Below are 18785 nucleotides of genomic sequence, written 5' to 3' on the forward strand. Positions count from 1 at the left end.
ATTGTATGTTTTCTTTCTAGAATGTGTGCTATTTTCTAGTTTTGAATAAAAACAATAATCATTTGTTTTTTATTCGCAAGGCCTACTTTGTTATAAAGTAAACCATGACCTTATGTTTTCTTGCCCAAATGTGTCCTATTTTTCAGTTTTTAATCAAAACCATAATAATATGTTTTCTTTTCAGAATGTTTCCTATTTTTTAATCAAAAAATTTATCAGAACACTAATCCTATGTTTTGGTTTGATATGCCTCTTATCTTTCAATCAAAACCCAAATTCTATGTTTTCTTTTGTTAATGTCTGCTATTTTTTATTGTGGAAATGTCCCTTATTTATTAGTTCTGAATCAAAATCCTAACCTACATTATCTTTTCGTAATGTCTTCTATTTTGAAATAAAAAACCTAATCCTTTCTTTTTCAACAGGATTAGGGTTTTGAATAGAAACCCTAATCCTATGTTTTATTTCAGGAATGTCACCTAAATTTTTGTTTGGAGTCAAAACCTTAAATTATGTTTCTTTTCCAAATGTCTATTATTTTCCAAAAAGTCTAATCCTTTCTTTTGTTTTCGTAATGTCTCCTATTTATCATAACATTAATTATAAATATGAGACACTAAGAAAAGAAAACATTGGATTCATTTTTCTATCAAAACCCTAATCTTATTTTTTCTGTTCGTAATGTCTACTATATTTGACTCAAAACCATAATCATATGTTTTTTTTTTTAAAATTGCCTCATATTTTTTAATCAAAACCATAATCGTAAGTTTTATATTTTTTTAATGCTTCCTATTTTTTAGTCAAAATTCTAGTCTTATATTTTCTTATGGAATGTCTTGTATTTTTTGAATCAAAATAATGATCCAATGTTTACTTTTCATAATGTCTCATAATTTTCAGTCAAAACCCTAATCAAATGTTTCCTTTTTTGAATGACTCCTATTTTTTAATCAAAACACTAATCATATGTTATCTTTTGAGAATGTCTACTATTTTTTGGTTAAAATCCTAATCCTATGTTTTTTTGGAATGTCTGTTTATTTTTAATCAAAACAATAATCATATTTTTTCCTTTTGTACTGTCTATTATTTTTTAAATCCAAATCCTAGTCTTATCTTTTCATAGTATTTTGATTCGAAAATAGGAGGCATTATGAAATTAAAACATAGGATTAAGGTTTTGATATAAAAATAGGAGACATTACTATAATAAAAATTTAGGATTAGTGTTTTGATTTTAAAATAGTAGAAGTTCCGAAAAGAAAAGAAAGAATTAGTATTTCGATTAAAAAATAGTAGACATTTTTAAAGAAATTAAAGAATTACAGTTTTGATTTAAAACTAAAAAAAGAACACATTCCGAAAAGAAAACATAGGATTGGGGCTTTGATTAAAAGATATGAGACATTCCCAAAAGAAAACATAGGATTATGGTTTTGATTAAAAATATGAAACATTATAATAAGAAAACAAAGGATTTAGGTTTTGATTAAAACCCAAAAAATATGGGACATTTCTAAAATAAAATAGAGGATTAGGGTTTTGATTGAAAAATAGTAAACATTTCAAAATTAAAATATATTCCCAAAAGAAACACTAATCTTATGTTTTCTTATAGTAATGTCTCCTATCTTTTGTTATAGTAATGTCTCCTATCTTTTCTTTTGTGAATCTCTTCCAATTTTTAATCAAAACCAAAATCCTTTGTTTTGCTTTCAAATAGCTCCTATTTTTGAATTAAAACCCTTATCCTATGTTTTGTTATAGTAATGTCTCCTATTTTTCAATCAAAATCCTAATTCTAAGTTTTCTTTTCAGAATGTCTCCTATTTTTTAATCAAAATCATAATCCATTCTTTTCTTTTGTGAATGTCTACTGTTTTTGAACAAAGCCTTAATCTGATATTTTTCTATATGTCTACCATTTTTTAATCAAAACCCTAATGCTATGCTTTATTTTCTTAATGTCTTCTATTTAGTGAACATTTTCAAAAGAAAACATAGGATTATGGTTTTGATTGAAAAAAAGCTGACATCCCCAAAAACAACATAGGATTAGCGTTTTGATTCAAAATTGATAAATAGTAGATATTAAAAAAAAAAAGAAACATAGAATTAGACTTTTCTTTTTGATATCTTTGCTATTTTTCAGTTTTCAATCAAAACCGTAATCTTATGTTTTATTTTAGAAATGTCTCCCATTTTTTAAAGTGTCCTATTTTTGAATGTAAACCCTAATCTTTCAATTTTGAGAAGAACACAAAGGATTAATGTTTAGATTCAAAATATGTAACAATACTGTAAGAAAACATAGGATTAGGGTTTGATTAAAACCCAAAATGTACGAGATATTACGGAAAAAAACAAATGATTATTGTTTTTAATAAAAATGGCAAACATTCAAAAGAAAAAAACATAAGATTAAGGTGTTGATTCGAAAATAGTATGCATTCCTAAAAGAAAACATAGGATTACCGTTTTAATAAAAAGTAGGAGGCATAACGAAATGAAAACACAAGACTAGGATTTTATTAAAAAAGTGGAGGCATTACGAACAAAAAACATATCGCTAATGTTTTGATTAAAAATTATTTGAGATTCCCAACATAAAAGAAAAGATTAGGGTTTTGATTCAAAAAATGACATTCCAAAAAGAAAAACTAAGGGTTAGGGTTTTCATTCAAAAATAGCAAATATTCTGGAAAGGAAAGAAAGTATTAGCTTTTTCTATTAAAACCCTAATCTTGTTTTTCTATTCGCAATGTCTACTATATTTGACTCTAAACCCTAATCATATGTTTTTTTTTTTAAATTGCCTCATATTTTTTAATCCAAACCATAATCCTAAGTTTAATATTTTTTTAATGCTTCCTATTTTTTATTCAAAATTCTAGTCTTATATTTTCTTATGGAATGTCTTCTATTTTTAGAATCAAAATAATGATCCAATGTTTACTTTTCATAATGTCGCATAATTTTCAGTCAAAACCCTAATCATATGTTTTCTTTTTTGAATGACTGCTACTTTTTAATCAAAACCCTAATCATATGTCATCTTTTGGGAATGTCTACTATTTTTGGGTTAAAATCCTAATCCTATGTTTTTTTGGAATGTCTGTTAATTTTTATTCAAAACAATAATCATATGTTTTCTTTTTGTACTGTCTCCTATTTTTTCAATCCAAATCATAGTTTTATCATTTCGTAGTATTTTGATTCGAAAATAGGAGGCATTATGAAATTAAAACATAGGATTAAGGTTTTGATTTAAAAATAGGAGACACTACTATAAGAAAAATCTAGGAGTAGGGTTTTGATTTTCAAATAGTAGACATTCTGAAAAGAAAAGAAAGAATTAGTGTTTCGATTAAAAACTAGGAGACATTTTGAAAGAAATTAAAGAATTAGATTTTTGATTTAAAACTAAAAAATAGGACACATTCCGAAAAGAAAACATAGGATTGGGGCTTTGATTGAAAGATAGGACACATTCCCAATAGGAAACATAGGATTAGGGTTTTGATTAAAAATATGAGACATTATAATAAGAAAACAAAGGATTCAGTTTTTGATTAAAACCCAAAAAATATGGGACATTTCTAAAAGAAAATTGAGGATTAGAGTTTTGATTGAAAAATAGTAGTCATTTCAAAATGAAAATATATTCCCAAAAGAAACCCTAATCCTATGTTTTCCTATAGTAATGTTTCGTATCTTTTGTTATAGTAATGTCTCATATCTTTTCTTTTGTGAATCTCTTCCAATTTTTAATCAAAACCAAAATCCTTTGTTTTGCTTTCAAATAGCTCCTATTTTTTAATTAAAACCCTTATCCTATGTTTTGTAATAGTAATGTCTCCTATTTTTTAATCAAAATCATAATCCATTCTTTTCTTTTGTGAATGTCTACTGTTTTTGAACAAAGCCCTAATCCGATATTTTTCTATATGTCTACCATTTTTTAATCAAAACCCTAATGCTATGTTTTATTTTCTTAATGTCTTCTATTTATTGAACATTTTCAAAAGAAAACATAGGATTATGGTTTTGATTGAAAAAAAGTTGACATCCCCAAAAACAACATAGGATTAGGGTTTTGATTCAAAATTGATAAATAGTAGATATTAAAAAAAATAAAACATAGAATTAGGATTTTCTTTTTGATATCTTTGCTATTTTTCAGTTTTCAATCAAAACCGTAATCTTATGTATTACTTTAGAAATGTCTCCTATTTTTTAAAGTCTCCTATTTTTGAATGTAAACTCTAATCTTTTAAGTTTGAGAAGAACACAAAGGATTAATGTTTAGATTCAAAATATGTAACAATACTGTAAGAAAACATAGGATTAGGGTTTGATTAAAAACCAAAATGTACGAGATATTATGGAAAAAAACAAATGATTATTGTTTTTAATAAAAATGGCAGACATTCCAAAAAATAAAACATATGATTAAGGTGTTGATTCGAAAATAGTATGTATTCCTAAAAGAAAACATAGGATTACGGTTTTAATAAAAAAAATAGGAGGCATAACGAAATGAAAACACAAGATTAGGATATTAAAAAAAAAAAGTGGAGGCATTACTAACAAAAAACATATGGCTAATGTTTTGATTAAAAATTATTTGAGATTCCCAAAATAAAAGATAGGATTATTGTTTTGATTCAAAAAATGACATTCCAAAAAGAAAAACAAAGGATTAGGGTTTTCATTCAAAATTGAAAAATAATAGATATTACCATAAGTAAACAAAGTGTTAGGGTTTTGATTAAAAAATAGCAAATATTCTGAAAAGGAAAGAAAGTATTAGCTTTTTCTATCAAAACCCTAATCTTATTTTTTCTCTTCACAATGTCTACTATATTTGACTCAAAACCCTAATCATATGTTTTTTTTTTTTAAATTGCCTCATATTTTTTAATCCTAACTTTATATTTTTTTAATGCTTCCTATTTTTTAGTCAAAATTCTAGTCTTATATTTTCTTATGGAATGTCTTCTATTTTAACAATCAAAATAATGATCCAATGTTTACTTTTCATAATGTCTCATAATTTTCAGTCAAAACAATAATTATATGTTTTCTTTTTTGAATGACTCTTATTTTTTAATCAAAACCCTAATCATATGTTATCTTTTGGGAATGTCTACTATTTTTGGGCTAAAATCCTATTCCTATGTTTTTTTTGAAATGTCTGTTAATTTTTAATCGAAACAATAATCATATGTTTTCTTTTTGTACTGTCTCCTATTTTTTCAATCCAAATCATAGTTTTATCATTTCGTAGTATTTTGATTCGAAAATAGGAGGCATTATGAAATTAAAACATAGGATTAAGGTTTTGATTTAAAAATAGGAGACACTACTATAAGAAAAATCTAGGAGTAGGGTTTTGATTTTCAAATAGTAGACATTCTGAAAAGAAAAGAAAGAATTAGTGTTTCGATTAAAAAATAGGAGACATTTTGAAAGAAATTAAAGAATTAGATTTTTGATTTAAAACTAAAAAATAGGACACGTTCCCAAAAGAAAACATAGGATTGGGGTTTTGATTAAAAGATAGGAGACATTGCCAAAAGAAAACATAGGATTAGGGTTTTGATTAAAAATATGAGACATTATAATAAGAAAACAAAGGATTCAGTTTTTGATTAAAACCCAAAAAATATGGGACATCTCTAAAAGAAAATTGAGGATTAGAGTTTTGATTGAAAAATAGTAGTCATTTCAAAATGAAAATATATTCCCAAAAGAAACCCTAATCCTATGTTTTCCTATAGTAATGTTTCGTATCTTTTGTTATAGTAATGTCTCATATCTTTTCTTTTGTGAATCTCTTCCAATTTTTAATCAAAACCAAAATCCTTTGTTTTGCTTTCAAATAGCTCCTATTTTTTAATTAAAACCCTTATCCTATGTTTTGTAATAGTAATGTCTCCTATTTTTTAATCAAAATCATAATCCATTCTTTTCTTTTGTGAATGTCTACTGTTTTTGAACAAAGCCCTAATCCGATATTTTTCTATATGTCTACCATTTTTTAATCAAAACCCTAATGCTATGTTTTATTTTCTTAATGTCTTCTATTTATTGAACATTTTCAAAAGAAAACATAGGATTATGGTTTTGATTGAAAAAAAGTTGACATCCCCAAAAACAACATAGGATTAGGGTTTTGATTCAAAATTGATAAATAGTAGATATTAAAAAAAATAAAACATAGAATTAGGATTTTCTTTTTGATATCTTTGCTATTTTTCAGTTTTCAATCAAAACCGTAATCTTATGTATTACTTTAGAAATGTCTCCTATTTTTTAAAGTCTCCTATTTTTGAATGTAAACTCTAATCTTTTAAGTTTGAGAAGAACACAAAGGATTAATGTTCAGATTCAAAATATGTAACAATACTGTAAGAAAACATAGGATTAGGGTTTGATTAAAAACCAAAATGTACGAGATATTATGGAAAAAAACAAATGATTATTGTTTTTAATAAAAATGGCAGACATTCCAAAAAATAAAACATATGATTAAGGTGTTGATTCGAAAATAGTATGTATTCCTAAAAGAAAACATAGGATTACGGTTTTAATAAAAAAAATAGGAGGCATAACGAAATGAAAACACAAGATTAGGATATTAAAAAAAAAAAGTGGAGGCATTACTAACAAAAAACATATGGCTAATGTTTTGATTAAAAATTATTTGAGATTCCCAAAATAAAAGATAGGATTATTGTTTTGATTCAAAAAATGACATTCCAAAAGGAAAAACAAAGGATTAGGGTTTTCATTCAAAATTGAAAAATAATAGATATTACCATAAGTAAACAAAGTGTTAGGGTTTTGATTAAAAAATAGCAAATATTCTGAAAAGGAAAGAAAGTATTAGCTTTTTCTATCAAAACCCTAATCTTATTTTTTCTCTTCACAATGTCTACTATATTTGACTCAAAACCCTAATCATATGTTTTTTTTTTTTAAATTGCCTCATATTTTTTAATCCTAACTTTATATTTTTTTAATGCTTCCTATTTTTTAGTCAAAATTCTAGTCTTATATTTTCTTATGGAATGTCTTCTATTTTAACAATCAAAATAATGATCCAATGTTTACTTTTCATAATGTCTCATAATTTTCAGTCAAAACAATAATTATATGTTTTCTTTTTTGAATGACTCTTATTTTTTAATCAAAACCCTAATCATATGTTATCTTTTGGGAATGTCTACTATTTTTGGGCTAAAATCCTATTCCTATGTTTTTTTTGAAATGTCTGTTAATTTTTAATCGAAACAATAATCATATGTTTTCTTTTTGTACTGTCTCCTATTTTTTCAATCCAAATCCTAGTCTTATCTTTTCATAGTGTTTTGATTAAAAAATAGCAGGCAATATGAAATTAAAACATAGGATTAAAGTTTTGATTTAAAAATAGGAGACATTACTATATGTGACAGGGTGCTCCGTAAGTGCACGGAGTTGTCGAAGTAATAAATCCCCAGGTGAGTGGGGGTATGATATCCACAGGGCGTAGGGAGTAAAAACACTTATATTGCTTCTTAGCTAAGTGAAAGATGGAATAGTAGTTTGTGTGTCAAGAGATGTGAAATAACAAAAGTCAAATAAACAAGAGAGAAAGTGCGAATAAAGAGAAGGTAAGGCAATCGATAAAGATGAGGTACCCGGTTATTGCTCTCCCTAGGACAATAGTTTCAAGTGCAAGAACCCTCTATTATGCTTCCTAACTAATGCAATGGTGAGTCGTGGATATCCTTAAATACATGATCCCAAACCTAAGGTCAACCATGCCTAATTCTACACATGTCTCGGAGGAGAAATCGAATAATCTCAACACCTCGCACTCATATAGAATTACAATGAGCTCTAGGGATTCCAAGTGATAAATCTCTTCCTATGTATAGACCTAACCCTTTGGTCCAGAAGAAAGGTCCCTAGCCACAATTAAGCCCTAGATGTTAAAATCACCTCAATGCTTCACTCCGTTGCACTCGCAACGAAGCCCCAGCGAAGTGTCATCCCTTAGACCATTCACTCTATTGTGGCCACAAAGAACTCGAGGAACGGAGGTAGAATCTATCACACCGGAGAGGAAAGTAGATGCTCCTGTACCTCTCGACTCACCCTCTCAACCCTCTCCAATCAAGCTTCGTCTAACCCTCGTGGTGTGTCACTCACTCACAAGGATAACCGGGTGAACTGTCAACCGTAGTGTCACTCTAAGGGAGTATTCAAACAACAAGCATTCAAGATTGGAACTCACAAACACATCAATTAATTGAAAGCATAATAAAGAGATTCAAAGAAACTAATACATCCTAGGGTTTACAAATACCCAAATACCCACTAGGGGTTTAGCTCTCCATGGAGTTTAATACAAACGATAATGAAATCAATGCAAAAGTAAACAATCCATAGGAAAACCCCCTTGATAGTCGCGTCGATGGTCTTGTGGAGAGTCCTCTACTCGTCGCAACGATCTACTCGTACGGTATAAGATACGCCTTTGTCAGAGGCTCCCTTACCAACCTTCCTCCTAATGAGATGCGATGTCGGAGCCGTAGAACCTCCTCCAAGACCTTGCCAATACCTCTCAAAACCCTAGCTGCCGCCCTCTCTCAAGTTGGGGAAAAGATGGGGAAAAGAATTAACAAAAGATGCTGAAATCGGGGCTTAAATAGGGTTGGAATCGGCATCCCACACGCCCATGTGGCTTCTGCACGCCTGTGTGGCTTCTCTTGAATTTCCACACGGGTGTGGGCAATTTCCACACGCCCGTGTGGCTTCTCTGGAATTATGATTTTCTGCCGCCTGTGAACAGTAACTGCTACAGTATTTGCCAACAAAACACTCCCGAATCCATGCTTTCATTGAGGTAACGTAAACAGGCACACGTTTACGTTGTAGATCATCTTGCTTCTTCAATAAACAGTCGCGTTGGTGGAGATCTTATTATACAAGCACAAAGCCGGAATACTTAGAATGTGACTATCTTTGTGCCTCTCCAAATCATTGTGCTTGCTTGAATACAAGGGAGGTTGGCACACATTCTAGCATCTTGAACACGACTTATGTCTTCGCGTTTAAACCTTATCAAAATTTCCTGAGAATAGTGCATTCACGATCCACATTGGCTTCTTTCTCTAACATTCGGCCTCACAACCCTACATACGCAAAAGAACACAAATACACATGTATTAGCGCTTAAACCTGCTAAAAGTAATGCACATCATAAGCAAAGAACACTTCGCATTCTTATCACACAAGCACTTATCAATAAGAAAAATTTAGGATTAGTGTTTTGATCTTAAAATAGTAGACATTCCGAAAAGAAAAGAAAGAATTAGTGTTTCGATTAAAAAATAGGAGACATTTTGAAAGAAATTAAAGAATTAGATTTTTGATTTAAAACTAAAAAATAGGACACGTTCCCAAAAGAAAACATAGGATTGGGGTTTTGATTAAAAGATAGGAGACATTGCCAAAAGAAAACATAGGATTAGGGTTTTGATTAAAAATATGAGACATTATAATAAGAAAACAAAGGATTCACGTTTTGATTAAAACACAAAAAATATGGGACATTTCTAAATGAAAATTGAGGATTAGAGTTTTGATGGAAAAATTGTAGTCATTTCAAAATGAAAATATATTCCCAAAAGAAACCCTAATCCTATATTTTCTTATAGTAATGTCTCCTATCTTTTGTTATAGTAATGTCTCGTATCTTTTCTTTTGTGTATCTCTTCAATTTTTAATCAAAACCAAAATCCTTTGTTTTGCTTTCAAATAGCTCCTATTTTTGAATTAAAACCCTTATCCTATGTTTTGCTATGGTAATGTCTCCTATTTTTCAATTAAAACCCTAATCCTAAATTTTTTTTTTCAAATGTCTCCTAATTTTTAATCAAAATCCTAATCCATTATTTTCTTTTGTGAATGTCTACTGTTTTTGAACAAAGCCCTAATCCTATATTTTTTTATATGTCTACCATTTTTTAATCAAAACCCTAATGCTATGTTTTATTTTCTTAATGCCTTCTATTTAGGGAACATTTTCAAAAGAAAACATAGGATTATGGTTTTGATTGGAAAAAAGCTGACATCCCCAAAAACAACATAGGATTAGGGTTTTGACTCAAAATTGATAAATAGTAGATATTAAAAAAAAAGAAAACATAGAATTAGGATTTTCTTTTTGATATCTTTGCTATTTTTCAGTTTTCAATCAAAACCGTAATCTTATGTTTTATTTTAGAAATGTCTCCCATTTTTTAAATTCTCCTATGTTTGAATGTAAACCCTAATCTTTTAATTTTGAGAAGAACACAAAGGATTAATGTTTAGATTCAAAATATGTAACAATACTGTAAGAAAACATAGGATTAGGGTATGATTAAAAACCAAAATGTACGAGATATTACGAAAAAAACAAACAATTATTGATTTTAATAAAAATGCCAGGCATTCCAAAAAAAACATAAGATTAAGGTGTTGATTTGAAAATAGTATGCATTCCTAAAAGAGAACATAGGATTTCGGTTTTAATAAAAACTAGGAGGCGTAACGAAATGAAAACACAAGATTAGGATTTTAATGAAAAAATGGAGGCGTTACGAACATAAAACATATGTCTAATGTTTTTATTAAAAATTATTTGAGATTCCCAAAATAAAAGATAGGATTAGTGTTTTGATTCCAAAAATGACATTCCAAAAAGAAAAACAAAGGATTAGGGTTTTCATTCAAAATTGAAAAATAATTGATATTACCATAAGTAAATACAGTGTTAGGGTTTTGATTCAAAAATAGCAAATATTCTGAAAAGGAAAGAAAGTATTAGCTTTTTTATTCAAAAATAGGAGGCATTTAGAAAATAAAACATAGTTTAGTGTTTTGATTAAAAAATGATAAACAGAAGACATTAATAAAAAAAAAACGTAGGATTCGTGTTTTCATTGAATGATAGGAGATAATCTAAAAAGAAAACATAGGATTAGGATTTTATTCAAATATAATAGGCATTCTGGAAACAGAACATAGGATTATAGTTTTGATTAAAAAATAGTAGACATATTGAAAGAAAGGATTAGGGTTTTGATTAAAAAATAGGAGACATTCTGAAAAGAAAACAAAGGATTAAGGTTTTGATTCATATCTAAAAAATAGGATAAATTCTATTTGGAAAACATAGTATTAAAGTTTTGATTCAAATATAGTAGGTATTCCCAAAAGTAAACATAAGATTTGTGTTTTGATTAAAAGATAGAATTAGTAATGTTTAATTTCGAAATGTCTCTTTTTTCTCAAAAAAATGAGACATTTTGTAAAGAAAACATAGGATTAGAGTTTTTATTAAAAACCAAAAATTAGGGACATTTCAAAAAGAAATCATTGGATTATTGTTATGTTAAAAAAAAGAGACATTAAAAAAGGATAACAAAGGATTGGTATTTTGATTGAAAACTTAAAAATAGGATACATTCCAAAAAGAAAACATATGATTAGTGTTTTTTTTAATGCCTCTTATTTTTTAATTAAAATCCTAATCTTAAGTTTTATGTTTTGTGAATGTCTAATATTTTTGAATCAATACCTTAATTTTATGTTTTCTTTTGCAAATGTAGCCTAGTTTTATTATTTGAATTAAAACCCTAATCCTATGTTATTTTATGGTAATGTCATGTATTTTTCAATCGAAACCCTAATCCTATTTTTTTGGAACATCTATAGTTATTGAATCAAAACAGTAATCCTATGTTATCTTATCTTAATATCTCCTATTTTTCATTCAAAATACTAATCCTATGTTTTCTTATTGTCATGTCTCCTATTTTTCTATCAAAACCCTAATCCTATGTTTTTTTTTCCCCAAATTCCTACTATATTTCAATCAAAACACTAATCCTATGTTTTCTTTTAGGAATTATTGATCTTCCAATAAAAACCATAATCATATATTTTTGTTTCTTAATCTCACATATTTATCAATTTTGAATCAAAACACTAACATATGTTTTCCTTTCTGAATGTCTCTTATTTTTTTATAACAAACCTAATTATTTCCTTTCTTTTCCGAATGTTTCTATTTTTAAATCAAAACATAAATCCTACGTTTTTCCTTGTCGCAATGTGTATAATTTTTCCATTTTAAATCAAAACCTTAATTCTTTGTTTTCTTTTCGAATGTCTCATCTTTTAGAATCAAAACAAAAATCTTATCTTTTGTTTTGGAAATGTCTTATAATTTTTAATCAAAACCCTAATCCTAGGTACCTTTTTACGTATGCCCTATATTTTTCAATCAAAATCCTAAACTCAATTAGGTAATCGAGAGCTTTTCCTAAACTCAATTATGCATTTTATGTGGAAGAGGTGAATGCAAAAATACATCCTTGAATGCTTCGATCGATCATAAAGTTTCTCATTCATATCTTCAAGTAACTTGTAGAACTTTTCCGCTTCTGTAGGAAGTTGTTCCTCGCCTAGCCCATTGTGGCCTTCATCATTGACATCTCCAATATTAGGTTCAATGCCACTATGAACATCATGACGGATGTTAAAAGCATCACGCAACAATTCTCCCATGGTGCCATGGCTACTATGAAAGGTTGAAGTAGGATGAGTGGAGCTCGAAGGCATTGTAATTATGTCATACAAATTAGATGTTGAAGAAGGAGCACGCTCCCCATGGAAGAACCAACAAGTGTAACCCCATAGAATTCCATCACACATTAAATGTTCTTCCACTACTTCTCGTGCGTGCCAATTAACATTCGCAAACTTTACACAAGGACAAACAATCATGTTTTCTTCACTTGACTTATCAAATGCGAAATCAAGAAATGACTTTACTCCTTCTGCATACTGATTAGACAATCTTGACTTATGTATCCAACTCTTATCCATCACTGTTTACCATCAATGAAGTTAATACAATGCTTACAATTGTAATATGCAAACCATTTCAATTGGTAGAAAGTTCATTACTAAATTAAAGTTAGGCTTAATAAATCAAATATTTTAATACCTTTATATGTTCTTCAGTTCGAAACCAGTACAACGTTTCAATAGTGGATAGGAAACAATAGAATAATGGAACATCGCAGATAAATTTGTTCAAACAATCAAGAGATTACTTAAATCCACTCAAATAAATATACATAGTCTAAACTATATAATCTTATATCTGATGAAAGTCCATTCCCACATCTATAAATAAGAGGACACAAAAAATGAAAAAAGATAAATATGAGAGAGGTTGATGGATCATCAAGAACAAGGCAAGGGGACATGAAAATTTGAAGTTATTGAGACAACATTGGACTACTTATAATAATATGAGAGATATGAAACTTATATTAACTTTGATAGTGAATTATATTCGCAGGGGATTTATTCAACGCTAAGCTCAAATATTCTTACAATGCCAATATTTATATAGGAGATGGATGAAACAGAGAAAAGAATAAAGTGAAATTGGAATAGAATTAGTTATCTTCGTTGATTATATCGGTTTTAATTAGATTTATTTTAGACATACCTTTGTTTGATTGTTGATAATAAATTAATTGAGAGAACTTATTGCATTGCAGAAAGGTTTGATTAAAAATCATCATAAAATTATAGCCATTCAAAAAGTACTCTCATTAAACTTTTAAGTTATTCAAAACTAACACCGGAACATTGTATATTGTTCAAGTTAGTCCTGATGGTTCACCGTCTATACATAAAAATTATTATTTTTATTCAGAAGGAATGGTGTTGAAATGTAGGTTGATGTGAGGAAAACAAATCAACACTCTAGCTAATATCATGAACAAAAGAAATACCTAACACATCACCATTCTAGATAAATGAATATATATATATATATATATATTCATATTTTATTTTTACGTCATTCAAAATAAATATTATGTACATATAATTAAGTTATTAATATCCAAGCTCACCAAATATTTCAGGATGGTTGGCCAAAAGTGGCTACCAGAGGATGAACCTAACCTATTGAGTACACTAATCCACTTAATTAGTATGGTTACCAATTGTTTTGGTTCTTCATGGTGTTAGCAAAGGATCTTTTAATATTAACTTAATTTCTTTCTTACCTATAATATTAACAATGACAAACCATAAACTTCATTAAAATCATCATGGCAGGACAAATTGTCTTGAGAAAAATAGGAAACACACTAAATAAATATATATACAACGTACACACACCAAATATAGGTACAAATTAGTGATCTTTGTCGAGAAAAAGATAAGAAACACACTAAATAAATAAATACAATGTGCACACACAAATATAAGTATGAATAGTCAAAAATATTATTGGCTCCTTTCATATATATGCATACAATAATCACTCGTTACTTGGTTATCCTTTAACAATGACCCTAGATTTTAATTGGGACTATGTAATTTCAAGTGATTGTGTGAAACTTTCATATATATTTATTTTTCAATCTCTTAATTTTATGCTAAGAATATGGTTTTATTATATATAAAAAACAATGCACACATAATCTCCATAGCTTGCTACTAAAAAAGCCTCCAACCTACAATATAAATTACATGTATATATATACTCCATGCACTTGTTCATGTATATAAACATGATGCAAATGAAGCACCATTAAGATTCTTATGCTGGCCAATGCAATGGAGACCATAACATCTCCTTTATTTTAAATTTTTATAAATATTCAAACAGTGTGTCTTTTAAGTTTATGACAGGGCCAAAGTGTAAAAATTGTGAACATAATATGATTTTAATTCAAATACTTATTTTATAAAATAAGCAATTTCCATTTTTTTAGAAGTTAGAAGCCCTGTGTTTCTCATTAAAAAAATTTAAAAAGAAGAAACCGTAAAAGCTCTTTAAAAACATAGATTGAGCTTCACACGAGCTAAACGTTTCCACAACATGTGCTCAATCAGGATTATTGTTATATTCCACAAATAAAACCAAAAATATCCAAACAGTGCTGCAAAACAATCTAATTGTTTTGTCCATGAAAACTTCACCCAAACAATCAGGATTATAAAAGGCAGTTCATGACTTAATCAAATTAGGTCATGGAAGCTGACAAAGGATGTGTGCATCATCAGACTAAACTTGAGGGAAAAATAAAGAATGTGAGAGACAGCCCATGAGCTGATAAAATTAGGATGTGTGCAACCTTAAAAAAACAGATTACCAGAAAACTAAGAGCACTTCACCAATCAATAAGAAACCAGACCAAATCCTTGTTCACACACTTCTCAAACCAAAGAATCAAAGAACAAAGAACCAAAATTATAGAAAAAACTCAACATCAAAGACCAAACATCACAAGAAATAAAGGATTTAATAACAAAATTAAGAAAAGCACAAGCTGAAACCTTTTCTAGTCCTGGCGATCTCGTCAATGCAGCAGGCCTCTGAGAAGGAATCAAGCACAAGACTCCCAAGCCGTCCAATCGCGAAGCCAATCAACTTGGTTCTTAGAATACATATATAGAAAAAAAAAGGATCACAAAATCACACATTCAATAAGGAAAATATTGAATAAATACTATTAGGCTTTATAGGGATCAAAAGACAAAGAATAGAAGAGTGATACCTTTGGACTTTGGGGATACGATGGGATTGAGCGTCATGCATCGGCAAACTAACAAGAGGATGTGTGGCAATGGGAATTTGGATGGGGCGACTAACAGGAGAGGATGCACGATGGAGAAGATAACCTAGATTAGGTAATGGAGACTGATGGACGATTGGATGCACAATTGGATGCTTTGGCAATAGAGACGATGATGCAAGAGCTGGAATTTAGAATCTGGGGGGGCAGCGATAAGATGAAGAAGATGACCTAAATTATAGAAAAATAAGAAAAATTACTGGCATTTTCTACACAAACGCCAGCCAATCTAGTGTATATTCCTGGTGTTTTATATTAAAAATACCACCATATCATGGTTAAACTCCCAGCGTTTTCAACATAAACGCCATTAATGTTCTCAAATTTTTCACACCACCAGTTTACAGCATTCGCCTGCATGCACATTACCGGCGTTTAAATCACAAACACCGCAAATGGAAAACACTGTAGATGTCTAATTCTTCAATACTAGCAAGAGCTTTTGTAGCATTTTATGATGAAAACAACGTAGAGATGCCTGTGTTTATTTAAAACGCTGCCAAGAAAATAGTGTCAAAACACAATAATGCTATGGTGCAAGCTTAGTGATGTTTAACAAGCGCTTCTTGGGAGGCAACCCAAGTTTCTAGTTAGTTTTTAGACTTGAAATTTAATTCCTGCAGTAATAAATTCATGAGTGTGTGCCTTGATCAACTTTTGATGATTGCTGGTGTTTTCACAAAATTTTTCAGTGAGATGAATTGTTTTTCATATGTATAACATGGTTTAGGGTGTTTTTAATGTTAAATGTTGAAAAATTAGTGTCAATTTGGAGTTTTTGTCCCTTTAGTGGACTGTTTGCAGAAATTTTGTAGCTCACGCAGCCGCATGGAATTTCAGTCGTGTACATTACCCACTCGAAGGAGTGGAAAATCCACAACCCCATGTGCCTATAAGAGTGTGAAGGGGCACTATTCATCATCTTCCATTTTCAAAGAGCCTTTTTTTCATCTTCCACCTTTTTCACCGCTATAAAAACTCAAGTTTTTGATCACTAAATCCAATTGTTTTTCAACTCCTTGGAGGATTAGAAGTGAGTTGCCGGAGTTTACACCGAGTTTTTCTTCTTCGATTTGTTATGGTAAGATTTCACTTTCTCCCATCCTTTCCATGTTCTTCAAAAATCATTTTCATGGAGTTTTTCATGATATATGTGTGCTATTTTTTTCATAGTAAATCATGTTGGATAATTATTGAATGCTTGAAATAGTTTGTAGGAGGCATAGGAGCCTCACTTCGGTGATTTCGCCGGAGTCGGGCACCCACGCGGACGCGTGGCGTGCCCACGAGCCCACGTGGGCTGGCCGCCCGCAGCTCGCAGGGCCACGCGCCCGCGTCGCCCCCTTAGCTGAGAGCGGCCCCAGCCACAAGCCCGCGTGGCTGGGGCGCGCGGGCGCTCGGCCTGGCTGGCCACGCACTTTGGCCAGCCACGCACCCGCGTGCTGGGCACTTGCGACGCGATCGGGTGGCCGGTTGGCCGGCCCAAGCAAGCACCCACGCGGGCGCGTGGCCTGGACAGCGGCCATTTGGCCCTATTTTCTTTCTGGCTCGCTGTCCTCGCGCGCGCAGTGCCCTATTTACACTGTTTATATGCCGAGTTGATATTTTTATGTGTTTTCTTCGCAGATATGGCACCGCAAACTAAGAGGTTGGCCCAGAAATGTCCTCGCCATGACAGGGAACCAACCCCACTACCAGCAGTCGACTTTCCAGACCCCGTTCATCAGCAATGGTTCGAGCGTCTCCAGAATCTCAAGATGGGCCAGTCCCGATTTATTTACTGGGATGCACTAGAGGATATTGGTCTTGCTGAAGAGGTGAGAGAGCTAGTTAGTGTGGGAGATTGGGGACGATTGTTTGCTATTCAAGAGCCCGTGAGACGATATACCACCTTGGAGCTTCTTGCCACATTTTCCTTCGATTGTGAAGTAGTCGACACTAGTTTTGACACGGAGGATGCCATTTTTTCCGAGCCTTTGGTTAGCTGCATGGGATGTCCTTGACCCAGTTCTTGATATATCTCTGGTTATACGATCAGGACTATACTGATACTATCGAGTATACACAGCTCCTCACTGATTACCCTCATGATCTCACTCCAGGCCATGTTTTCCATGATTTATGTGGTAGCTGTCAGTATTATCCAGGCCTGTCAAAGGCCTCTTGCCTCACTCGACAAGCGTACAGGTACATTCACACAGTTCTCAGTCAGTCAGTGACAGGTCAGGAGATGGTACTGGTTCACTTCGCATGACAGATCTTTTGTACCTCCACTCCATGGTCCATGGAGTCCCTCTCCACTTAGGATATGTGGTTGCCGATTACTTTTGCCATCAGAGTGAGTACCTATGTTTGGGAGCATTTTTCGCAGGACCCTTATTACATGTCTTATGTTCAAGATGTGTCTGATCCGCTCAGTTAGGGGTAAGGAGAGGGTCAGTATCCCCGCACCGTTGGGTTTGGTTACTCTCCGTTTGATGGCCATTGTGAGACGTACAGGCTCAGGTGGATACACACTAGTGGAATCATCATCTGAGGATGACGAGGATCCTGGTGAGGCCACATGGGCACCATCTGCAGCTACGCCCAGGATCAAAGAGGCAGCACTGATAGCATCCACTGATCCAGAGTCATCTTCCCTCGAGTACATGAGCGCTGGCTCGACTCAAAACTACCGTTGCTACCATCTAGGAGAGCCAAGCGTGGATTCTGTAGCGATTTCATCGTATTCAGCAAACTCTCGACGAGGAGTTCTCATCTGTTTCTGTACCAGTGTCCGTGCCAACATTAGCACTAGCTCCAAATGCCGACACTTGAGGCGTCACACTCATGAAACTTTTTATTTTTGCATTTTTTGTTTTTATGTGTTTTATCTTTAGTTTGTTGACTTGTGTGCTCAGAAAGGTTTCCCCTTCTGGGTTATCTTTAAGCTTTCATTCTGTTATTTGTTTGCATTCGTATTTTATTTTCTATTTTGTTAAGCTTTACTGAACCCCTTATATTCTGTGTAGTTGGCCTTGAGAGTGATGTTGTTGATGTTTTAGTCATGAACACGATCATGGGTGTTAT

This window comes from Dioscorea cayenensis, chromosome 20, assembly GCF_009730915.1.
Source record: "Dioscorea cayenensis subsp. rotundata cultivar TDr96_F1 chromosome 20, TDr96_F1_v2_PseudoChromosome.rev07_lg8_w22 25.fasta, whole genome shotgun sequence".
Taxonomy (NCBI): domain Eukaryota; kingdom Viridiplantae; phylum Streptophyta; class Magnoliopsida; order Dioscoreales; family Dioscoreaceae; genus Dioscorea; species Dioscorea cayenensis.